Here is a 26,837-nt window from a genome sequence, read left to right on the forward strand (position 1 = left end):
TAAAAATAATCTTTATAAAATAATTGAAGTAGAAGTATTAAAACTTATACTTGAAATGAATAGCAAATAATCAAAGATATACTTATACGAAAGTAATATCTTTATTTGAATAATCAAAAATAAGTTTGATTATCGACACCTTATTCTTTAATAAATTAAAGAATATATCTCAGCAAATAATCGGAGTCATAGATCCTCAAATGAATATTCAAATAATATTCAATAAATAAAATAAGCTGAGTCATAATACCTCGAATGAATATTATAAATAATATTCATTAAATAAAATAAAGGAGTCATACATCCTCAAATGAATATTCAAATAATATTCAATAAATAATGTAAAGGAGTCATACGCCTTCGAATAATATTTGAAATAATATTCAATAATAAAATAAAGTTAAAGTTATCGAATAAACCTTATTCGATTAATAGTTTTAAAAACTATATCCATATATATATATATATATATATATATATATATATATATATATATATATACTCGGGAACATCGACTCCCGGTTTAGAAATATGTTCACCTTTTATCCCCTATACTAAGGGTATACGCAACTACTTGCTTATTTCTAGCATAGGTATTATGCAACTATAAGCATTGAAATCAACAGATAGATAACCAGATTACGAAACAGACATGCATATATACCATATTAGCATGCTCCAATATATCGCAAAATTTGCTAATAACAATCATGCAATATCACAAGATAATGCATATACATATATTTACATCACAACAACAGTATAACGGGTAGAAAACTTGCCTGAGCGACTGGGGTTACGAATGGCTCGGGACGAGTCTGGTAACCTATAAACAACAAGTAAGTTGGAATTAAACCAAAATCACTTGTAAATCTTTACTTTAACTAACTTAGACTCTAACGCTTGTTTTGCGCTCAATGATTTGCTTAAGTCACTCGGGTACCCTCGGCTCCACCATTTTTAATAATTTAACCTTTACGAGTTTTAAAGCGACTCCTTCGCGAGTGTCTTACCAACTGCCTAACACACTTACCATAAATGTTTCATACATTAATTAACCCTTTTTGGTCTTTAATCTATGTTTCAAAGTAAGGCGAGGGAAAAAGTTTCGTTCGCGAAACGCCGTTACTTGAAACGGTCGTTTCTCCTAAACCGTGTATCGGAATCGAACGAACTACATATCAAAACGAAGCTCGTAACATGAGCTATCTAAACATGGCAGTGGTCATAATCCAGCAGGGGGTTCTCGGGTCCTAATGTTATGCACAAAAACAGTCCAAAGAAAATCGGACGTTACGACGGCTATGTTTACGCGATTACCAATGTTTAAACTACTCCAATTAACCACCAACCAACTCATAACCATCAATACAACAAAACTTCACCTAAACCATACCACATCAGTCCATAATCTCCAAGATTTTCAACTCAAACAACCACAATCACGACCTATGAACTATAATCAAGCTTCAATTACCAAAAACACTTCCAAATCAAACCAAACTACTAATAATCACAATCCATGCTTCTCATTTCACAACACCAACCATTAAACTTACTAACAAATAAAGTAAAGGCTAGGGTTTGAAGTTTATACCTTCCTTGGGAGGTGTTAAGTTGCTAGGAAGCCTTAGGGAGCCTCCTACAAGCTTGATCTTTCCAAAGAAATCAAGAACACAAAGTTAGGCTTTGAAGTTTCTAGAAGTCCGATTTAAAGAACTGTAAAAATGAGGGTCTTACCATGATTATTTGGACGAGACTTGTGAACAAGAGTTGTAGGCCATCTCAATACCTTTCCAATGAGCTATAGAACACAATATTTGAGTGAGAAATGAAGGAGATACAGCAGTTTTAGTGTTCTGGTTCTGTTTTGGCCGAGAGCATGAAGAACAATGCCTTGGTTTCTTTTTGATTTTGATGAAAAATGATTTGCTTGGCTTGGTTGGTTTGATTTTTGTGTTTGTTTTAGTAAATTACCTAGTTGCCCTTGATTTTGTGTGGTTAAAAAGCCACCACATCTCCTTCCTTCCCATGTCATGCTTGTGTCATCCTCATGATGTCATCCTCCCCTCCTTGTCCTCTTCTCATTGGTTGGGTGACATCATCCTCTCTAATCCCTTTGATTAACTTCCTAATTGTTTGCCTAATGACCGCTGATCTGTTATACGGTTCGCTTAACTTTCGTTTTCGTTTATCGTTTGAAGGATCATACCCGGGATCTTATTACTTAGGTTCCCTTAACCTTTCTCAATATATTATATTCCTTTTATGATCCTCTCCTATAATCCTTTAATTTAAATCCTTTTTATCCTGTTACCTTTTTCTCAAATCTTTCCGTATCTAGTGTATTTCCGGGAAAAATCAAAGTGTTCGGATTTGGATTCTGACGATCTTTACATACACTTATATCCCATATAAAGTACTAATAAAATCTCAGAATATCCATATCAGAACCCCTACATAGTGTGGCATGAAAAGTTTTCTCATTCAGCAAAAACACTATTCATAAGGGTTTCAAAAATTTCCCAAAAATTGGGGTTATTACAACTTTCATCTTCCAGTACTTCAATCTTCTTATCATCACACACAATATGTATAGCTTCCATAACAATGTTGGTTCTAAGATTATAGACTCTATATGCTTTTCCAACAACATACCCAACAAAGATACCTTCATCAGTTTTGGCATCAAACTTTCCATGTTGCTCAGTTTGATTCCCTAGAATGTAGCATTTGCATCAAAAGACATGAAGAAAGTTCAGTGTAGATTTCTTGTTCTTAAACAATTGATAGGGAGTCATGCATTTTGCTTGATTAACCAAAGAAATATTCTGAATGTAGCATGCACTATTTACGGCTTCTGCCCAGAAATAAGTTGGTAACTTTGATTCTTCTAGCATTTTTCTTGCAGCTTCAATAAGAGATCTATTCTTTCTCTCCACCACTCCATTTTGTTATGGAGTCCTTGCTGCTGAAAACTCATACATGATCCCATTTTCTTCACAAAACATCCTCATTGCAAAATTCTTGAACTTAGTTCCATTGTCACTCCTAAGTCTTCTAACTTTGAGATCAGGATGATTGTTGACTTGCTTTATATGATTGATAATGATTTCACTAGCTTCATCTTTAGATTTGAGGAAGTATGTCCGAGAGAACTTTGAGAAATCATCCACAATCACTACACAGTATCTTTGTTTTGAGATTGAAAACATAATGACTGGTGCAAAAAAATCCATGTGCAATAGTTGCAGTGGCTCTTCAATTGTAGATTCAAGCTTCTTCTTGAATGATGCCTTGATTTGATTTCCCTTTTGACATGCATGACACAATTCATCTTTGAGAACTCAACTTGAGGAATGCCTCTTACTAGGTCTTTCCTGACTAATTCATTCATAGTCAGTTCAGATGGGACAGCTTCTTGTGCCATAGCCAACTTTTATCTTGACTTGCTTTGCTGAAAAGACAAGTAATAGAATTTATATTGGATGAGTTAAAGTCAGCTAGATACATATTTCCTTTTCTCACTCCTGTGAGAACCACTTTGTTGTTCTTATTGTTTGTAACAACACAGGCTTCTAAATAGAAGGTTACATAGTTGCCCTTATCACATAGTTGGATGACACTCAAAAGATTGTGTTTGAGTTCATCCACCAAAGCAACTTCTTCAATGATGACATTGTCTTTCGAAATCAAGCCATATCCCACAGTATACCCTTTGCTGTCATCTCCAAAAATAATACTTGGGTCAGCTCTCTCCTTGAACTTAGTGAGCAGGGTAGAATCTCCAGTCATGTGCCTTGAGCAACCACTATCCAGATACCAAAGATTCCTTTTGTTTACCTGCACACATTAAAATCAAATCAAGTTGATTTTGGTACCCAAGTTTCCTTGGGTCCTGCCTTGTTAGCCTTCTTTTTAGGTTTCTTAAGCTTTTTCTCACTTGACTTAGGTGACTGAGATTCAATCTTGGTCATTAGAGTAGGGCTTTGAAAACCATTCATAATAGCAGAATTACCATGCACGGGTTGGTTAACATGAAATGGCATATTATGTGAAAACATGTTATTCCAGTATGGCATGCTAAATGGTATTTGAAGCATATTGAATGCAGCATAGTAAGGATTTTATATAAATGGTATATCAGCAAATTATGCATTCAAATTTCGTATTGGCATGATATTAATAGGCATTGTGGGCATGTTGGAAAATGAGGGAGGTGCAAACATAGGTGCAGGCATAGCAGATCTACAGTTAACAGACAAATGATTAACATTACCACACTTAACACATATTTTTCTTGGTGCATATTTATCAGGTGTGTAGTTGTTATGTTTGTTAATTCATAATTTCCCATTCATGTTGTTTTTCCTTATGGAGTATGCCTTGACCTCAATTTTCTCCAATCTATCATTCAGTTGCTTCATTAACAGATGCCCCATATTTACTTTTTTGTTCTCCTTGACTTGACTTGATTCTCCTGTAACAAAGTTCTTGGAAACTGATCCATATTTCTCTTGAGTTTAGCTAGCTTAACTTTGCTAATTGGTTTCTTTTCAATCGACGTATGTGGTTCCTTGTCTTTCGACAGATAATCCCTTTTAGCTTTCGATGGATAAACTGCATCATCCATTGATTCCACATCCGTTGATAATCCTTCTACCAACACAGGATCTAGTTTCTCCTTGGTCTTTTTCCATGCTTCTTCACAGAATGATTCTATACCTTGAACCTTAGCAATTTGGGCACTTACATTTCTTAATGATTTCCAAGCTTTGATTACCTCTTGCTCTCGTTCAAGCTACTTTTTTAAAATTTCTTCTTTCTTCAAAGATTCAGTCAATTCATCTTTTGCAATCTTGCACTCTATCTTCAGTTTCTCGAACTCTACAAATTGAGTTTCTAACACAGTGTTCCTCTCACTTAAAAACATATTGTTATCTTTAATTTTTGTGTTTTCGTTAGCGAGTGATTTAAGTGTAACACGCAGGTGATATAATTCTGTTGACATGTCATTTATGGCCTCATTACACTCATCTTTATAAAGGTGTGCTAGATTAGTAGTGATTACCTGATTGCTAGAAGAACTGAGTTCTGGTTCATCTAATTTGGCCATTAGGGCTAAGTTGACATAGCTTGTTTCTTCATCTTAATCTACCCCATCAGCTGCCCAGTCATTTTTTTGAGTCAGAAAGGACCTTTCTTTTTGTTTGAGCAGTTCAAAGTACTTCTTTTTGTAATCAACAGGCTCAAACTTCTTTTTTTTCAAAATTAGGCTTTCTACATTCATTGGCAAAATGACCACTCAAGCTAAATTTGAAACACTTGAATTTAGATTTGTCCACCATGTTTCTATTTGGCTTGATTGTTTCAAAATTCTTTTTGAATTTGAGTTTGGCAAATCATCTTGATAGGAAAGCCATGTCCTCCATTTCATCCTGACTAAGATGGTCATCATGCTTAGCCTTTAGCCCTTTTCCTTTGCCTTTACAAACCCTAGAGATTGGTGCAGATTCCATAGCTTCAACCTTCATCTCTTTCACTCTCTCTTGTTCAGTTACCAATGCAATAGATCCTCCTTTCTTCCTTCCTTTCTCTAACTGCTCATCTTGTTCTAACTCAAGCTCAAAAGTTTTTAGAATTCCATACAGTCTCTCCAAAGTAAATTCCTTATAATCTTAAGAGTTTCTAAGAGAAACAGTCATAGGCTTCCAGTCTTTTGGTAGAGATCTAAGAAATTTCATGTTTGAATCTTTTATCTAGTAGATTCTTCCATGCAACTTCAGTGCATTTAGTAGTTTTTAAAACCTACTAAAAATGTCACTTAAGGTATCACTTTCTTAATAATGAAACTGCTCATACTGCTGTATCAGAAGTTGCATCTTGTTTTCCCTCACTTGTTCAGTTCCATCACATATGATTTGAATTGTATCCCAAATATCCTTAGCAGATTTATACTTGATAACATTGTCAAACAGATCAAGACCATTAAACAGAATGTTCATAGTCTTTTTATCTTTGTGAACTTGCTCAATGTCTTCATCTGTCCATTATGATTGTGGCAGCTCATTTCCTACAGCTCCTTCAACATCTGTAGCAGCTCTTCGAGGAACATGAGAGCCTTTCTCAATGCAATCAACATACCTTTCATCTCGAGAGAGAAGATGCAGGTGCATTTTCACCTTCCAATGGTGATAGTTAGCTTTATGCATAAAAGGCATCCTTCCTACTCATGTTGTTAGTTTTTTTAATCTTTAACCTCTTAATGTATCAAAAGCTTGCTCTGATACCAATTGTTATTCACAAACAATCTAATAATAAAACTACATAAGGGGGGTTGAATGTAATTCTTGGTTTCTTTTGGAAATTAAGAAAATTCTTTACCAAAATATATCAGTGTTTGAATATGCAAGTGTGCGGAATGAAATATAAATGTATTCAAAACAAAAAGTAATCAAACACAAAGATTTAAAAACTTTTTGGTGGATTGATCTTTTCCACCAGAGCTGCGATGCAAGAATGCAAGAACTGCTTTCAAGTAAAATAACAAAGAACAGAGAAATGCCTAACAGAAGTTGATATTTCTATTTCTTAGTTTAATCGATCATTTATCTACTTGCTACTCTTGGTTTATATATCACCAAGTTACATATGAAAAAGACAAACATATAAAATAAAATGTCTAAGTCTTCATCACATGTTTCTTCATTTCTCTATCCAGTATCTTTGTATTTATTCAAATAAGAAAATGGAAATGCTTCTTTGTTCTCAAAATCCTGCAAATAGGATGCCACATTCCTTTTGTATACAAACAATCCATGTGACTGTCAAGTCACTGTCAACTGCTATTTGAATTTTTATCCGTCGAGACTCTATAGATTATCCATTGAGTCTCTATTGGATCATCCGTTGATAGTACCTTGAGTCATCTGTCGAAACCTTGTAGAATCATCCGTTGAAAGTATTTCCACAGCATTTGACACAATTTCATTTATGCAAAATTACAAGGCATCTAATTTTTACAATTAGCCAACCTATTTTTCATATTATTCTAGTAGTCAACATGACTTAGAATATCCTACAACCTCAAATCTTAAAATACATTACATTATAGGAATATGCTACAAATACTTATTTAAACATAAGCTACTCTTTTAACGGATGACAAAGTCAGATTATCTGTTGAAAGCTACAAACACACTTAATTAAATCTACTAAGGTGTTTTGGTAAAATATTATCACGCCTACAAAATATTCCTAACAATAATCCATAGTCCAAAAGCTGATTCCTCATCCAAAGAATCTAAGAATAATAGCTACCTGCAGCAATATACTCATCTTCAGCTATAGAAGTGGAAATAGATTTCGGTTTCTTGCTTTTCCATGTGACAAATCTTCCACCTAAATACTGACAGCCACCTGAAGTACTTTTTCTATTAATTTTGTACCCTGCAAAGTCAGTATCTGAAAAACCTATCAAATTAAAATCTGATTCTCTTGTATACAACAAACCAAGAGATTGAATCCCTTTCAAATATCTTAGAATTCTTTTGATAGCTACCAAATGAGATTCTTTATGCTTGGCTTGAAATCTTGCATACAAATAGGTTACATATATAATATTTAGCCTACTTGTAGTTAGATACAATAATAAACCAATCATACCTCTGTAAGCTGTAATGTCAATCTCATTATGTTGATCAGGATACAACTTAGTAGTAGTTGCTACAGGAGTTGTAGTTGTGGCACTTTATTGCATGTTGAACCTAGTCAATAGACTCTTTGTATACTTAGACTAATTTATAAAGATACCCTCATCAGTCTATGTAACTTACAATCCTAAAAAGTAGCTTAATTCTCATATAATGCTCATTTGATACCTTGACTTCATAAGATCAAAAAATTTCTTGCACAATTTATTGTTTGTGGACCCAAAGATTATAACATCAACATGGATTTATACCAAAAGCATATCTTTACCCTTATTAATATAAAATAAGGTTTTATCAATTGTACATCTCTTGAAACCACTTTCAATCAAAAATTTGGCAAGTGTTTAATACCAGACTCTTGGTGTTTGTTTGATTCCATACAGTGTTTTATCAAGTCTGTAGATATGATTAGGATATTTTGGATCAATGAATCCAGGTGTTTGTGCAACATATACTTCTTCTTCCAGTTCTCCATTCAGAAAGGCACTTTTGACATCCATCTGAAAAACCTTGAATTGCTTATGAGCAACATAAGCTAAGAAAATTCTGATAGCTCCCAGTCTTGTTATAGGAGAAAATGTTTCATCATAGTCAATGCACTCTTGTTGTGAATATCCCTTTGCAACAAATCTAGCTTTGTTCCTGATTATGGTGCCATCTAAATTTGTCTTGTTTCTGAAAACTCATTTTGTACCAACTATTGACTTGTTCTTTAGTCTTGGTACAAGCTTTCATACTTCATTTATCTCAAATTCATTCAACTCTACTTGCATAGCTGTGATCCAATCAGCATCTTTGAGTGCACCCTCTACTTTCTTTGGCTCTTCCTTAGAAAGAAAATTATGATATAAGCATTCATGCTCAGTTGTACTTCTTATTTGAACACCGGCATTAGGATCTCAAATTATAATATTAGGTGTATGATCTTTTATCCATTTAGTTACTTTTGGAAGTTAAGTCATGCTTCCTAATGCTCCCCCTGAATTGGATGCATCATTGAACCGATTATCATATGATGCTCCTCTATGGCATTGCTCTCAGTTCCTGACTGAGTGGAGCTTCTATTTAAGGACTGTTCACCAAATTGATCTTGATTTTCAGTTGAATGATCTCTTCCTGTTGAACTATCATTTGTTGAATTTGTATGACTTAAAGAATTTCCAGTTGATTCAGTATTTCCTGATCCATCATATTTTCCTGATGTCTCATCAAGATCTGATTCACTTGCTTAGTGTTGATATTGCTCCCCCTCAACATGTGCATTTTTAATGACTAATTCTAGATCAGGAATATCATTGTTAGGATTTGACATATCATCAGGATTTGACCCATCATCAGGATTTGATGAGTTTTCAGGATTTGAGTCAATTCCTGACTTGACCTTTTAATTTGCAAACACCAGTTCTTCATGTGTGTCTTCTTCGAAGCCAGATATTCTCTTTTCATCAAAAGAAACATGAATAGACTCAATAATTGTTCTTGTTCTCAGATTGAAGACTTTATTAGCTTTATAAGATGGATATCCAAAAAAAATACCCTCGTCAGCTTTCCTATCAAATTTCCAAGCATCTCAGGATGTGTTCTCAGTACAAAGTATTTACATCCAAAAATATGAAGATGTTTTAAGCTTGGTTTCTTTCCCTTGATCATCTGATAAGGAGTCAACCCATGCCTTTTAATGAGAGTTAAATTTTCAGTATAACAGGCAGTAATGAAAACTTCAGCCCAAAAATAAGTTGGAAGATTTGCTTCCACAAACATTGTTCTTCCTGATTCAATCAATGTCATATTTTCCTTTCCACCACTCCATTTTGTTGAGGTATGCCTGGAGCTGAGAATTGTTGAGAGATTCCTTTGTATCTACGTAATTCATCTATCTTGGAACTTTTGAATTCAATTATATTATCATTTCTGAGTATTTACACTTTGTATTTTAAGCCATTTTCAATCAATCTCATGTGATCCAGAAGAATATCTGAGGTCTCAGTTTTCCTGTGCAAGAAAAATACCCATGTAATCCTGGTAAATTCATCAACAACAACTAGGGTGTACCTTTTCTTGTTAATAGATATGATGTTACCATGACCAAAAAGACCTAGATAAAACATCTGGTATGGCTTTTTGATGTATGATTCTGACTTTCTTTTAAAAGAAGTCCTTTTTTGCTTGTCTTGTTGACAAGAATCACACAGACCATCAGGGAAGCCATACGTATTTGATAATCCTCTTACCAAATCTTTCTTCACCGGTTCATTGAGATTATTGAAATTTAGATGAGAAAGCTTCTTGTGCCAGTTCCAACTTTCATCTACTGATGCTCTACTTATCAGGCAAGTCTCAGGTCCATCGGCATTTGCATGAAGTTTGGCTTTAAAAATATTTCCATGTATGTATCCAATCAAAACAACTTTCTTTGTTATCTTATGAACTACTTCACAGTGAGTATCATAAAATACAACATGGTATCCTCTGTCAGTAATTTGAATGATGCTCAAAAGATTGTGCTTCAGTCCATTTACTAGACCTACATCTTGAATAATGACATTTCCAATAATAATATTGTCATATCCCAGTGTTTTCCTATATTATCATAACCATAGGAAACCATTGGGCCATCCTTCACCTCATATTTTGATAACAGGGATTTATTTCCAGTCATATGTGCAGAACAACCAATATCCAGTACTAGCATATTCTTTTTATTTCCCTACAATCAAAAATAAGGAGATTAATTAGCATTTTTAAGAACCCACACTTGTTGGGTCCTTTTTAACATCTTATGTTTTTGTGTAGCAGAAGACTTCTTGGCAGTATTTGAACCATCAATATTTGCTCCACCAGGATTTGTCCTGTCAGTATTAATTTTATAAGATGCATGTTTATTCAAGTTTGCAGTTCTAGCAGAATTTGCAACTTTATTAAACTTGGTCAAAGATCATAATAGTTGTGATACAGACTATGATATTTATTACAAGTATATATTGAATGCCAAATACTACCACAGTGAAAATAAGGATTTTGTGGTTTATAAAATATTGATCTACCGTTAACATCAAACTCATGAATAACAACATATTTCTTTTTAATCTTTCTGCAATCAATAGCAATATGATTAGTATTACCATATTTAAAGCAAGCATTTCTAGGAGCATCAAGAATATACTTATAATTATTTGCTTTATTAATACCTTACTTTCCATTTCTACCTCTTTTGTAACCATGTTTGTGAGATTTACCAGTTGCCTCGCTAATTTTCTTTTCCAGTTGTACTTTAGCTAGAAGATCTATGTTTTTACCTATCTTTTCAACAACTTTCAATTTAATTTTCTTTTTATCAGGATATCTAGAGGTTGGTCCTATTTTATAAACTGACTTAGGTTCATTTTCATCAGTACTGACAAATTTAACCGGTGTAGTATTTGGTGATGGATTTATCAATGTTTTTATCAGTATATTTATTAAAACCTATACATTATTTCCAGTTTTTATCAGTAATAAAACCATGAATCTTTCTTCCTGAACTCATCCAAGTTTTAAAAACTTCTCTCTCTTTTCAAGAACTTCCTCTAACATGGCATATTTAATATACATATGAGTTTCATTGTGCTTAGCTCTATTACATGCAATTTCAGTTTCATGCATATAAATTAGCTTTGTTCTAAATGATCATTTCTCTTCTTAAGCTCTCTATTTTCAAGAACCAGACCCTCATTTTTAAGATACTTATTTTTAAAATTGACATACAAAGATTTCAAGAATGTTTTTAACTCGGATATGTTATCAGTATTTATGGGAAAACCAATCATTGGTACCTTGTCAGTAGAAGACACATCCTCTTTATGATTTGCCATTAGAGCATAGCACTCACCATCACTGTCAGGTCCTAATGAGTCCATCCAGTCATTATTTGAGTTTGAGGTGATAAGTGCCTTCCTAGTTGTCTTTGGACATTCAGTATCAAGGTGTCCCTTTTCATTGCAGTTGTAGCATGTCACTTTGGTGTTGTCAAACTTTCTTTCCTTAGAGTACTGACTTTTATTTTTCCTGAACTTCCCTTTGCCATCTCCAGAGTACTTCTTGTTGAAACCACCTTTTCTATGTGGCTTTCTAAATCTCATCCTTCTGAAACTTTTCACCAAAATTGCAGCCATTTGAACTACTTAAGGATCATCCAGTTTTATTTCAGAATCCTCATTAGTATCAGTGTTGGGATCTGTTGACTCATCAGTATCTGACATCTCAACAGTATTCTTTTTTATTGAGTTCTCACTAGTATTTTCCTTTAACTTGTGTGTTTAAGCATTCAGTGCAACAGACTTCATCTTTTATCCTTTCATGTTCTTCCTTTGTTGAATTTCTAAGTCATTGGTTTTCAATATCCCATAGATTTCATCCAGTGAATATATATCTAAATAATACTGGTGCCTAATGATGGATGTATGTGTATCCCATTCCTCAGCTAGAGCTCTCAGAAACTTAGTATTAGAGTCTTCCTTGTCATATACCTTTCTAACTAATGACAGATCATTCGGAAGTGTCAGGAATCTGTCGTAAGTGTCAGTAATGGTTTCATCAGACTTTTCCTCAAACTATTCAAACTCTTGTATAAGAACATCCATTCTGTTCTTCTTGATTGCTAAGGTTCCTTGACATTGAGTTTCCAATGCATCCCATATAGCTTTGGCATTTTTGCAAGCAATCAGCCTGTTTGACATAACATTGTCCAAACTATTATGAAGAATATTCCTGGCTTTGGAATCTTTAAGCATTGCATCTTTTTCAACATCTAACCATTCTGTTTTTTCCTTACTTTTATAGTGTTCAGGAACAGTTGGTGTCATGGGAACAACCTTCTCAAAATAGGGTGGTCCATCAATGATAATATCAACATAGCTATCATCAATAGATTCAAGTAACATCAGCATCTTCACTTTCCATGTAGAGTAGTCAGCCTTCTTCAATATTGGGATCTTCATGCTTTCATACTTACTTCCTAACATCTTGATCTTTTTTAAGTAGAATTAAATTAGACCGCTTTGATACCACTTGATACCCAGTTAGGATATAATTATTTAACGAGGTTGGATACTGTTAGATATTGAATTCAACACAGAAGGGGGTGAATGTGTTTCTTGAATTTTTAGCCTTTTTAAACTTGTTTGGATTTTAGGTAAACAAAGCAGTTTAGATTTTGCAAAGATATTGTGTTTAAAGAAATAATAAATAAGCACAGTATTTTTAAAACTCATTTAATTTGTATTAATTAAGTTTGCCTTACTACAAATTTTGTGTTCTTAAGAAAATAAGAACTCAGCTTTTATCTTGAGTTAATACAAGAAAATCTAGATCTTTTTTGTTACTTGTGAAGTAAGGACCAGTGCATGCTTAATAGACTAGCAACACAGGTTTACAAGACTTGCACTAAAATGCACTAAATTACTTATTTCCATTTCTAGCTTAGAAAATCTATATAGAATCTTGCAGGTCTGTGACCATCCTTTGTCTAGTTAATCTTGGCCTTTGATCTTATATTCTTCCAGCTACTTTGTAGACTTTTTAATCTAGTGAATAGATCGCCTATTGACTGATAATCTTGAATCTTGAACTTGTCTGCATTCTGTATTTGAGAAGTATGTCGAGATCTCCAGTTTGTTCTATAGAGAAGTGACATCTCGATAAGTATAATGACTTATCGAGATCCGTGAGTTCTCTATAGGTTTACTTGACTTGCCGAGGTTTCTAAATCATTGCATGTGAAATGACTTGTCGATATGTCTGAGATCTCGACATGTAGAAATGACTTATCGATATCTCTGAGATCTCTATATACAGATTTTAACTTACCGATAACTCTGAGATCTCTATATAAGAAATTGACTTGTCGATATCTCCAATTTTTCACATCTTTATTTGACTTGTTGATATCTCTGAGTTCTCTACATGCGGAAATGACTTGTTGATATCTCCAGTTCTCTACATCTTCATTTGACTTGTCGATATATCTGAGACTTCTTTATAAGCCATTTTGGACTTCTCGATAAGTCATTCTGGACTTCTCAAATGACTTCTCGATATAACTTGATATGTGTCTTGTTGATATCTTGACTTAGGGTGTTTTTCATAGAACAACTTTATTCAACTCCAAGCTTCTACACTTTTGTCTAAGGCATGATCATGGTTTGATCTTCTTCCAGAGTTTATTTCTTAGCTTGAATCTGTTCATAGAAAAATCATCCTTTCTAATCTTCTAACCATTTTACAGACTCAAGTAATACAATAAAGAATATAAAATTGATTATCAATCAACTTAATCTTAGGGTTGTCAATGTGACTTAGTCTTGTTATTATACAGGCATGTCTTGCACAACAATCTCCCCCAATTTGTAAGAAGATCGCTTAACACAAATTCATGCATGATAACAAGACTAACCCCAAGCTAAAATCAAATACATACGAATTGACAGATTGATAAATACAAAATTTTTATACATTTGGTAATTACATAAGTTCAATATTTACAGCTATCAAGTGAAGTTTTCATAGCTTGGTTTTTTCCTAATGAGGTCCTTGAGATTTACTAGCACTCAAAGTTCTTTATTTATTTATGTCCCTCTTAAGACTTCCACCAGCTTGAGCCACTCATCCAATGAGTAATTATTAAGGTAACCAGTCCTGAATCTTCAAAATCTGCCAACTTGTATATTTAGAAAATGTCCATCTTTAGAGAATCTACTCAAGCCTCTAACCTTGAGTTTATTTGACCTCTATTCAAACATCTCTATCACCTTGGCATACTACCTTTCCCTTTCCTCATTCTCAGCCTTTATCCTAGCATGTCTTTCATCCCTTTCTCTCAGCCTCTCAGACATCACAGTCTTCCACATCCTTGTACTTGTATCCTTGTCCTTCATCAAGCTAATCACCCTCTTCAATTCTGTGGTTGAGAATGTTTTTATTACTTCCCTTCTAAGCAAGATGAAGGAGCCATCCAGATAGTAGATTCTTACTTCTGAAAAAGAGACAACCCAAACTCTCAATATTTCTTCAAAGGGTTATTGAAAGTAGTCATCATCTATTATGCTCATGTTTAGAGGTAGAAAATCATCTTGATTAAAGAAGTTCCATATGACACCAGTATCAGCTTGCATTTTCTTTGGTTTTCTCCCAACAGTCTTGAAATAAGTTTTGATTGGAGGCTTGAATGAAGGTAGGTTTATGATTTTCTTTAAGGTGACTTGGCTAGATCTGATTGGTATTTTGAGTAAGGATTTGTAGTTTGTTTGACTAGGAATTTAGGCTTTTGAGGTAGGATTGGTTGAGATTGTGTTTGTCTTGGTTTGGAGGTTTGAGTAGGTTGGATTTTTGTAAATTTTATTTCTTGGACAGTTTTCTTCTTTAAATCCCCTTCTCCATCTTTTCCCTTTTCTTCCCATCATCCTTCTTATCTTCCTCACATTCTCTTTTCTCATATACCTTGATGCATGTTACTTTAAAATATTTACTTGGATTTGAGCCAGAAGATTTGTGATCATCCTTCTTCTTCTCATCATCATCCAAATCATCCTTATTGTTAATTTGGGCTCTAGGCAACAGGTCATCAGCATTTCTCAAGTATTTTCCCAATGTCTTGATTACTTTATCATCTTCTACAGTCTTGTTCCTCTTTGTCTTCAAATTAGTCTCTAGTGTCATAATCAGCCTCAGGTTCCCCATGACACAGTGCTTTGGGATCAAGAAATGTCTGTACTTTTTGTTGATGAACAGATGTAGGTCACTCCCTTGCTAGGTTGGAGATATGCTTCTCAACAAGCAGCTACTTGAGCCTTCTTAAGTTCATTTACCAAGAGAGTATCCTCTGGAATCACCCAGTTTACTTTGTTGATTAGGATGTCCAGCTCAGATGCTCATTTGGATATGAGATGGTTGAGAGACACATTTATACATCTATCCACACCAGAGTCATTTATGTTGGCCACAATCCTTCTCTCCGTAAAGTTATGTCTTGTCACCATAATCACCCTTAGAAAGTTGATGTTTCTATCCAAAGCCTTTTTGTAGGTGAAGAAGTTATTGGTTAGAGAAACCCGGAGAGCCCTGAGTAATTCATCAAATTCTTTACCCAAATAGGGTCCCTCAGCTGTTTTTTGTAGTTTCTATGCCCCAACATCAACTTGACTTTTATGAGCTATGGCTTGGTTGGATGATGATTTTAGCAGTCTGGATTCTATCTCCCCTTAGTCTTGGTAGTAAGTAAGATGAGAGGAGTAGGAATTCCAGGCCTTGTAATAACCCCCAAAATTTTGAACTTTTTATAACCCTTATGAATAGTATTTTTGCTGAATGAGAAAACTTTTCATGCCACACTATGTAGGGGTTCTGTTATGGATATTCTGAGATTTTATTAGTACTCTATATGGTATATAAGTGTATGTAAAGATCTTCAGAATCCAATTCTGAACACTTTGATTTTTCCCGGAAATCCACTAGATACGGAAAGAATTGAGTATAAGGTAACAGGATAAAAAGGATTTAAATTAAAGGATTATAAGAGAGGATCATAAAAGGAATATAATATATTGAGAAAGGTTAAGGGAACCTAAGTAATAAGATCCCGGGTATGATCCCTCAAACGATAAACAAAAACAAAAGTTAAGCGAACCGTATAACAGATAAGCGGTCATTAGGCAAACAATTAGGAAGTTAATCAAGGAGGTTAGGGATGATGAGGTCATCCAACCAATAAGGAGAGGACAAGTAAGAGATGATGACATAATAAGGTGATGTAAGCATGACATAGGGAGGGAGGAGATGTGGTTGGTTTATAACCACACAAAGACAAGGTTAATAAGGTAATTAACCAAAACAAAAACAAAACTACATCCACCAAGCCAAAACAAATCATTTCATCAAAACAAAAATTGTATTTCTCTTCACCAAGAACATTTGCTCTCGGCTTTTTCCATTTTCAAAGAGAAGATTTTTCAAAATCCAAGTTCCAAGCTTCCTAAATTGGTAAGATAATTCTCTAGTACTCCTTATGCATAGTTATGGCTATCTTATGAGTTTAAACCTCTAATTCATTCTTAATCTTCTCCAAGAAATCAATGAAGAAGACAATGAATAGTGATTTCCAGGTTATTAACTTGATTTTTCTTGTTTTTCCTTTAAGATCCAAGCATCCCTAAGACATCTCAAGGCTTCTTAAGGCTTCCTAGCTACTCACATCACTTCAAGGAAGGTATATCATCTCCAAACCCTAGCTTTACTTTGTATATTAGGATGATTTTGGTTGTTATGGTAATAGAGTAGCTTAATGCTTGTTGGTTTAGAGTTTGGGTTGGAATGGTGGTGAATTGAATGTTGAAATCTTATGGTTTGGTTAAAGGACTTAAGTATAGTTTAAATTCAAGTTTAAGAATAAGTATAATTGTTAATATTGAGTTGATTGGGGCTGTTATGATGTATTGTGGATGGATGTTGGGTGTATGGATGGATTGGGATTGATTGGTGGTTGTATTGGAATGGTATAATATTGGGAAATCGCGTAAACATAGCCGTCGTAATGTCCGATTTACTTTAGACTGCTTTTGTTCATAACATTAGGACCCGAGAACTCCCTGCTAGGTTTTGACCATTGCCATGTTTAGATAGTGCATGTTACGAGCTTCGTTTTGATATGTGGTTCGTTTGATTCCGATGTACGGTTTAGGAGAAACGGCCGTTTTAAGTAACGACGTTTCGCGAACGAAACATTACCCCTCGCCTTACTTTGAAACATAGGTTAAAGACCTAAAAAGGGTTAATTAGTGTATGAAACAATTATTTTAAGTGTGTTAGGCAGTTAGTAAGACACTCGCGAAAGAATCGCCTTAAAACTCGTAATGGTTAATTTATTAAAAATGGTGGAGCCGAGGGTACTCGAGTGACTTAAGAGAATCAGTAAGCGCAAAGCGAGTGTTAGAGTCTAATTTGGTTAAAGTATAGATTTACAAGTGACTTTGGTTTAATTCCAACTCACATATTGTTTATAGGTTACCAGACTCGTCCTGAGCCATTTGTAACCCTCAGTCGCTCAGGCAAGTTTTCTACCCGTATAAACTGTTGTTGTGATGTATATGTGTATATGCATGATCTTGTGATAAATGCATATTTGTTATTAGCAAATTCTTGCGATATATTGGAGCATGTGATATGGTATATATGCATGCCTGTTTCGTATTCTTGATTTATATATCTGTTGGTTCAAATGCTTATTAGTTGCATAATACCTATGCTAGAGATAAGCAGTATTTGAGTTTACCCTTAGTATAGGGGATCAAAAGGTGAACATATTTCTAAACCGGGAGTCGATGTTCCCGAGTATATTATATATATATATATATATATATATATTAAATATATATATATATATGTTGATATAGTTTTCAAAACTATTAATCGAATAAGGTTTATTCGATAACTTTTATTTTATTAAATGAATATTATTTTGAATATTCATTCGAGGGCTTATGACTCTGTTTATTATATTTAATGATTATTAATTGGATATTCATGGGAGGATGTATGACTCCGTTTATTCTATTTATTGAATATTATTTATAATATTCATTCGAGGTATTATGACTCCGCTTATTATTTATTAATATTCTTTATTTTATTAAAGAATAATGTTTCGATAATCAAACTTATTTTCGATTATTCAAATAAGGATAGTACTTTCATATAAGTATATCTTTGGTTATTTAATATCCATTTCAAGTATAAGTTTTAAAACTTCTACTTCGATTATTTTTATAAGGATTATCTTTATGAGAATATTATTTAAATAATAATATTCAGATATTTTCTAATATATCAGGACTGATTTACTTTATTAAATCAGTATTACTCCAAACACTCTTTAAAGTGTTTTCGAGTCTTCATAATGATTCTTAAAGTTAGAGTGGACCCCAAAACTCATTTTTATATTTAAGATCTTCCTTTCAAAGGGGATTTAAATACTCGCTCAAAACCTGGGGGATCCATCTATGTGGTGTATTTTACATTCGCAATGTGGTTGCTGTTTGAGAAAACAAATGAATTGATTACTTACCCAACGTTCGGGAAGTAAGCCCATCTAATTGAGTCGGCATAAGCGACAGGCCGGGGTACGGTCTATCAAAGTGTAAGTGGCTGGGTGGCAGTCCATCAACGCGTAAGAGGCCGGGTGGCGGTCCAGCACAAGGTCTTAATACGACCAGGGTGATGACCGGTGGGGGATTCATCCATCTACTAGTAGAAAAGGTTACTTATTGGTATCTTTGCCTGATCAGCAAGATATCGGGTTTATGCCAAAATTCTTTTCCTTTCCAAAATTCATTGGATGTTACAAACTCTGTTCATACCTTACATAACAGAGGTTCCAGGAAATGTTTAAGAGATATATATGTGGATATATATCGGGACTAAATAAAGTATCTCGTAACTTTATTTCATTCAATAATATTTCAAAGATTGAATCTATTCAAGTCTTAACTTGTGGTCTCATCTATGGAATGACCTTTTTAAACCTATAATACTTTGAACAGTGGTAGTTCAAGTAGCCTTATAAATGATATTAGTATAGTGAAGTATTTGGTAACTTCATCTTCCTTTAAGCTTATATCCAGTAAGTAATTATCTTACACTTGATAAAGGTTTTCAGTAAGTTATCTATTAGATACTTGCATTATTGATTACACTATATATTATCTTGCGAGCTGTAATGCTCACTCTTGCTTTATTTCTTCATCACACAATAACAGTTAGGAAAGATGGCCAGGCTCAAGCAGACCCAGCGCAAGAGCGTGGGAAGCGCCCCACGCCTTCCCGTTGAGATCGTAGCTGCTATAGCTGCAGAGGTAGATCTATCTGTAGATCAGACATTCTACTTTTGAGAATCAATTATGTATAATTATAACTTGTGGCAGATAATGGCAATTAACTGTAAACTTATCAAGTAATCATTTTGGGTTGTAATAACTTTTAATTGTGGATTCAAGGACTTGTACTTATTTCAATTTCATCTCTGAGACTATGACGTGTGGTGGTGTGTGTTAGTGTGGGGTCACAGCATGAGGTTGTTTATTATTAATTAAGTTAAGTGATAATTGTGGGAAGAAAGACCGTGACGACCCGGATCCCTGACCCCGGATCTGGGGGTGTTACAGGCCTAACTGCTTCTGGCAAGGCAGGAAGAGGAATGTTTAAAGTTCCCATAATAGCCCCCAAAGAAACAAAATTTTACATTTGTAGGTGTTTGTGGGAGTCTATTAGGGAGACCTGTTACTATAGAGACTCTATTTATAGATTGGTTGAGGTGGAGATTGGTTGTTGTGAGTTGGATAAGAGAGGAATACCGAAAGTTGCTTGAATAGATTCTTTGATTCCCTCCATCAACAAGGCCGATGTTTCATACCTGGTTTTGTGAAGTTGCTCCAACTTGACCTTTATGTCATTATTGCTAGAGATTTGTTTTTGAACAACTTCATGAAGAGCCATAAATGATTGCTTTAAATTTTTGATGATGAGCTCCACACCAGTCATATCAAACTTGGCCATCTTCTCAGAAAATTTATTGAACTTATTTTTTATCTAAATCAGAGATGGAACAAGTTGATCAATCATGTCTATCACCAACTTCCTTATCTTGTCTTCATCACTATCCAGTGTCTTTTCCAATGCTTTAATAATGGGATGGAAAGCTTTGAGTTGTTCCTTATATACTTCTGTGATAGCATCACTTTCTATGGACTGGGAGCCTTGGAATTGCTTCCTATGATGGTGACATACTCTTCTCTGAATCTAGCCAACACCTCATCCATAACCAAACTAAAATCCTTAGATAACCAAGCATCCACATTCTCATCCTGCTCAGCTTCATCAACAATCTTGTTCTGTTGTTCTTCAACATCTTCTTTATATAACAAAAAGATAGCTTGATAATCCTGATTGGACATGTCAGTTATGAGTAACTGTTGAGTAATATTTGCAAGGCCAACTAATTAATCTACAAGGAGATCATTCATTGTAAATGGATGAGTTTGAGCATCCAGCAGCCATTGGGAGATGAGGTGAGAACGGTGTTGAGTAGTGTTTGAGGTAGATGGGATACCTGTTTGATTTGAGGTGGAGGGAAAAAAGTTGGTAGGTAACCCTGTGACAGGAGTCACAGTTGAACTCACAGGGGGGACTGTGGTTATGACAGTGTGTTGTTCACCAATAATAGGAACCTCCATTTGAATTGGAAGGGATTTGACCAGGTTACTGTCATGTACCATGGCCTCAAACCCTTGTTCTTCTTGCAAAGAACTGGCACTTGAATGTGCTATACTTGCCTCCCCAATAGGTGGATCATTGGCAATTGTACTCTAAGCTTCAATTATTAGTGCAATTTCAGCTAGGGTTTTGAGGGGAGTTGTCCCCACTTGAGGAACCTTCAATTGACTTGGAGAGGATTTAGATAGCTCCCCCTCAGGAGTACTACCCTCAAACGTATCAATCTGTGAAGATTTTTTAGCATATGAAGGTTCTTGAGTAACATCCACATGGTCTTCAGTTAAAACTAATGAAACCCCTGTGGTTTTGATGGTGTCATCAAGGTCTACCCCTGCTAGTAGCCTCTCACCATCTAAATGTGGTTCCTGGGTGGTGAGCACAGTTTATTCAGCAGTGTCCCTTGATTTTGGCAACATTGAGAATTGGATTCAAGTATTTCATTACATGATGAAGAAATTTGAGATATGAGATCGGTGATGTTAGCACTGAGTGTTGGAAGCTCCCTCTGAATGAATGAGGGAGCGTCAAGTGATGTGCTCTCAATATTAGTTCCAACCTTATTTCTTTTTTCATCAAATTGAGAGTGCTCAAGTTGGGGTGCAGACTCTTTACAGATTGCACTAGGGAAAGTGCTTTGTTCAGTAGAGACACCCTGTTGAGAGGATGCCTCTAGAGTCTGTTTGATTCCCTCTTTTACAGATCCATCCTTTCGGGAGGATACGGAGTTAGCTTCATGAGTGATCAGCTCAAATTTCTTAGTCTTCTTTGGTTTTCAGACCAGGTTAGACTCTGTTTTTGTTTGTTCCTCACCACTCTCAGTAATTACAGTTAAGGGTGTCTGCTTTCTCTTCTTCTTACTCACTCCAGCCTATTTAGAGGATGGAGTGGTTGGTTTCCTAGCTTATAGTGGTACTGAAGAAAGGGTATCAGTTGTGGAAGGCCCCTGTTGGTTATCCTGTGTTTGTACTTCCACAGGTACAGGAGCCATAACTATGTTAGTTACTGCACTTGACCTCATGTCAGGCATAGGGTAGGGGTAGGTCCTAAATCTTTCTTACATGAAGTCAGTGAGATTTAGTGCTACCTCCACCTTATTCTTTGTAATTAGTGACCCAAATAAAATTTTGGACACTTACTTACAATTGCCTATTTTGTTTCTATCAATACCTTCAAGCATATGTATGTCTGCAACTTTATAACTTAAAGTGGACCTAATAAATCTAGGAAAGAAAATTTCCTTACCTCTTGTGGCCATCGGCATTGTGAGCCTTGTACTGAGTTCTTCCAAGATCAATAGCCCCACATTAATGTGCTTGTTATGAGCCATGGAAAACATCAGTTTCTGGACCACACTGGATATGTTGTCATACCCAGTCAACCTGCAGGTGAAAGCTCTCACAATTGCATCAAAGAGAAAAGACCATTCCCTCTAGAGATTCTTTTTGTTCAGGATGGACCGATTGAACTTCTCATTGTAGTTTATGAGATCCATAAACTCAGCTAACTCCTATTGAGTTGGTACTTCCACCATGCTGGCTGTAGGAATGCCTAGTGCATTATTGACATCCATAGCATCAAATTCCATTTATCTACCTTGAATTGAACAGTTCACCACCATGGACACGGCTTGGTCCTCATGCACTACTGTATTGATCACAATAAAGTTCCATAAATCATTCAGTACATCCAGATACAGGATTGGATTGGTAGTAAGAGCACCTACAAGATATGACTTAGAAAGAAACTTCACAAAATATTTGAAGCTATCAGGAGCCTGGTTAGCATCTATGAAATCCAAGTAGTTGGTGCCCTCCTTTGGAATGAAAGCTCTGACATTGTTTGCAGCCATTGTAAGTGTTTGAATTTGAGTGGGTGAGAAATTTGAAAGAGAAAGAGCTTGAAATGAGAGAGAATGGTTAAGATTTGCAAAAACTAGATCAATTGAGATCTCGAAAGCGTAAAGAGGGTTTATGTCGAGATGTCTGGGTATTTATATAAAAAGGTAAGTGACTTGTTGAGAAGTAAAAATAAACGATAAGGATTTGCTTATCGAGAGGTCACATGAATGAATAGATGCATATCGAGATGTCACTTTCTTGACTCTTGTCGAGAACTAGATAGTGACTTATAGAAATGTCAAATAAATACCCAGTTTGTCCTGAATAGACTGAATTTTTCCATTTTTTATTTGAATAAATCAAAATAAAATTAGAATGATTTTATGTCAAAAGTATTTTTTTAAAATAATTTATTAGAGTAAATTATTTCATTTTTGAGTTATCAAGAAGTCTAAAATGTATACTCGTAGAGAATTCTATGAATAAACATATGTCGAGATCTCTCGAAGACTTATTGAGAAGTCATAATGAGGCTTGTCGAGAAGTACCTCGAGAAGTCAGGAAAATGACTTATCGAGAACTCTATCGAGAAGTCTCAAAATGACTTGTCGAGAAGTCATTTAGACTTATCATGAACTCGGTTCTCTATATACTTTTATTCTTTTTACTACTGTCTTATATTAATTTTACATATTAAAAATGTAAATTAAGAGTTAGACAGTTTTTCTTAGAATTTGAAAAATTCCAAATTGAACTTTGAATTTTGAATAATAAATCTACAGAGGACTCTGAAAAATTTATAGATCTTCCAGTTCATTTTCAATTAAATCAAATTAATTTTGATTTATCAGGAATAAATCTGCTGCAACATATCAGCTGAGTTCTTGCCTTTAGGATGAAGAATTTAACATTCCAATTTCACCAACAAGTCTAGTGAAAGTTGTTTCGTCCAAAAGTTTAGTGAAAAATATCAGCTAATTGTTTTTCTGTTGGGACAGAATTGTGCTCAATAATACCATTTGCATGTTCTCTTATAAAATGGTACCTTACATCAATATGCTTAGTTCTAGAATGATTAGCTGGATTAGCAATAATAGATATAGCACTAGTATTATCACACATAATTGGAATTTTGTGTAATACTGGCCAATATCCATTAATTGATTTCTAATCCAAAGCACTTGAGCACAACAACTTTCAGCAGCTATGTATCCAGCTTCAGCTGTGGAAGTTGACACACATTGTTGTTTTTTACTATACCAAGATACAAGTCTTTGACCAAGGAATTGACAGCTCACACTAGTACTCTTTCTGTCAACCCTACATCCAGCAAAATCTGCATTTGTGTATCCAACAGCTTCAAATCCAGTTCCCTTCGGATACCACAATCCCAAGTTTGGTGTTCCCTTTAAGTATCTGAAAAGTCTCTTCACAGCCTTCAAATGTGATTCCTTAGGATTGGTTTGAAATCTAGCACACAGACATGTTGTAAAACATGATGTCTGGTCTACTAGCAATTAAATACAGTAAAGATCCAATCATTCCTCTATAACCTGAAATGTCTACACTTTTTCCTTTCTTATCTTCATCGAACTTTGTAGCTGTAGAAATAGGTGTTGATGCAGGTGAACAATCAACCATTCAAAATTTCTTCAATAAATATTTGACATACTTGGTTTGGATGATGAAGATTCCATCACTCTTTTGGATGACTTGGAGTCCAAGAAAGTAACTTAATTCTCCCATCATGCTAATCTCATATTTACTCTGCATGAGTCTTGAAAATATTTGACATTATTTTTTATTTGTACAACCAAAAATGATATCATCCACATAGATTTGAACTAGGATCATATCACCATCATGCTGCTTGTAGAATAGAGTATTGTTGATTGTTCCTCTAGTGAATCCATGTTTTAGCATAAATTCTGACAGTGTGTCATACCAAACTCTAGATGCTTCCTTTAATCCATAGAGAGCCTTTAGCAGTTGATAAACAAAATCTGGAAATTCTGGATCTTCAAAGCTAGGTGGATGTTGCATATAAACTTCTTCTTCCAACTCACGATTAAGAAATGCACTCTTTACATCCATTTGATACACTTTAAAATTTGAGTATGCAGCAAATGCAAGAAAGTTCCTTGTTGTTTCAAGTCTTGTAACTGGAACAAAAGTTTCATCATAATCAATTCCTTCTTCTTGTGAGTATCCTTTTACAACCAACCTTGCTTTATTCCTTGTTACAATTCCATTTTTATCCATTTTTTTTCCTGTACACCCATTTTTTCCAATTATGTTTCTATTCTTTGGGGAAGGAACCAACTTCCAAACTTTGTTTCTCTCAAATTGATTTAGCTCTTCTTGCATGGCAGATATCCATTCAGGATCAAGTAGAGATTCCTCAGTTTTCTTAGGCTCAATTTGTGAAAGAAAGCATGCATGTAAATATTCATTTGTAGTTGCACTTCTAGTCCTCACTCTAGCATTTGGATCACCAATAATTGCATCTCTTGTGTGACTCCTATCCCATTTCCTGGTGTGATTTTATTGACTTGAATTTTTTGCATTTTCTTCACCATTGGCATGACTTGCAGAACTTTATCCTCTTTCTCTCCCTGAGTTTGTGCCATCAAATTCAGGTGTATGAGATGAGTTTTCATTCTCATGATTCACTTACTCAGTTGACTCTTCATTCATTCAGTTGCTTGTGTTGATCTCACCTTCATCTTCAAAATCACTATAAATGTTTAGATTTTCAAACTTAAGGGCTTCAGCTTCATTCTCATCAAGGCATTCCAAGCCAGGACACTTGTCATCATCAAACGTCACATATGTGCTTTCCATAATTTTCTTTTTTTCAAGCATTTAAACTTTGTAGGCAGTTCTCTCCAATAAATATCCCAGAAAAATTGCTTCAAAAACTTTAGAGTCAAATTTTCCCATATATTGAGAGTTGTCTTTTAGCACAAAGCACTTGCTTCCAAACACATGCAAATGCTTCACAGTAGGCTTCCTTTTTGACAAAATTGAGTAAGGTGACTTGCCAAGATTTTTGTTGATGAGATATATATTTTGAGTGTAGCATGCAATATTGACAACTTCTTACCAAAAACTTATTGGCAAATTGGCATCTTGCAGCATTGTTCTAGCAGCCTCAACTAGAGTTCTATTCTTCCTTTCAACTACCCCATTTTGCTCAGGTTTCCTTGCAGCTAAGATCTCTTGAACAATACCCTTGTCTTTGCAGAATTTATTTAAAATTGCCTTCCTGAATTATGTGTCATTGTCACTCCTCAATCTTTTCACACAATTTTGATCCCCAGCCTGCTTCTCAATCTTCTTGATATGTTCAATAGTGATGTGTGGAGTTTCATCCTTTCAATGCATAAACTCTACCCATGTATACCTGGAGTAGTCATCCACCAGCACAAGTGTTTATTTCTAGAAATAGATAAGATATTAACTGGTCCAAACAGGTCCATGTGAATAAGTTGCAATGGTGCACCTATGGAATTCACAATTTTGCTTTTGTGCCTGGACCTTTTTGTTTTGCCTTTTTGACAAGCCTCACAAACTTCATCTTGATCAAATTCCAGATTTGGCATGTCTCTCACTAATTCCTTTTTCACCAAGGTATTAATTACTTTTTAATTCAGGTGAGAGAGTTTCTTGTGCCACAACTTGCTTTTCTCAATAGATGCCTTGGTGTAGAAGCAACATATACCATCCTTATTTGCTAAGTATAGATCTGCAACAAACAAGCTTCCTTTCCTTACTCCTTTCAAAGCAACTTCACCAGTCTTTTTGTTGATAATAGAGCAGTCTCTTTTGTCAAATTAAACCTTGAATCCTTTATCTGTGAATTAACCGACACTCTGGAGATTCACCTCAAGACCAACTACCAGTGCTACATCTTCAATGACAACATTCCCAGAAATTAACTTGCCATATCCCATTGTGAACCCTTTTCTATTGTCTCCAAAAGTCATCA

The sequence above is a fragment of the Apium graveolens genome, chromosome 8, assembly GCF_009905375.1.
Source record: "Apium graveolens cultivar Ventura chromosome 8, ASM990537v1, whole genome shotgun sequence".
NCBI classification, from domain to species: Eukaryota; Viridiplantae; Streptophyta; class Magnoliopsida; order Apiales; family Apiaceae; genus Apium; species Apium graveolens.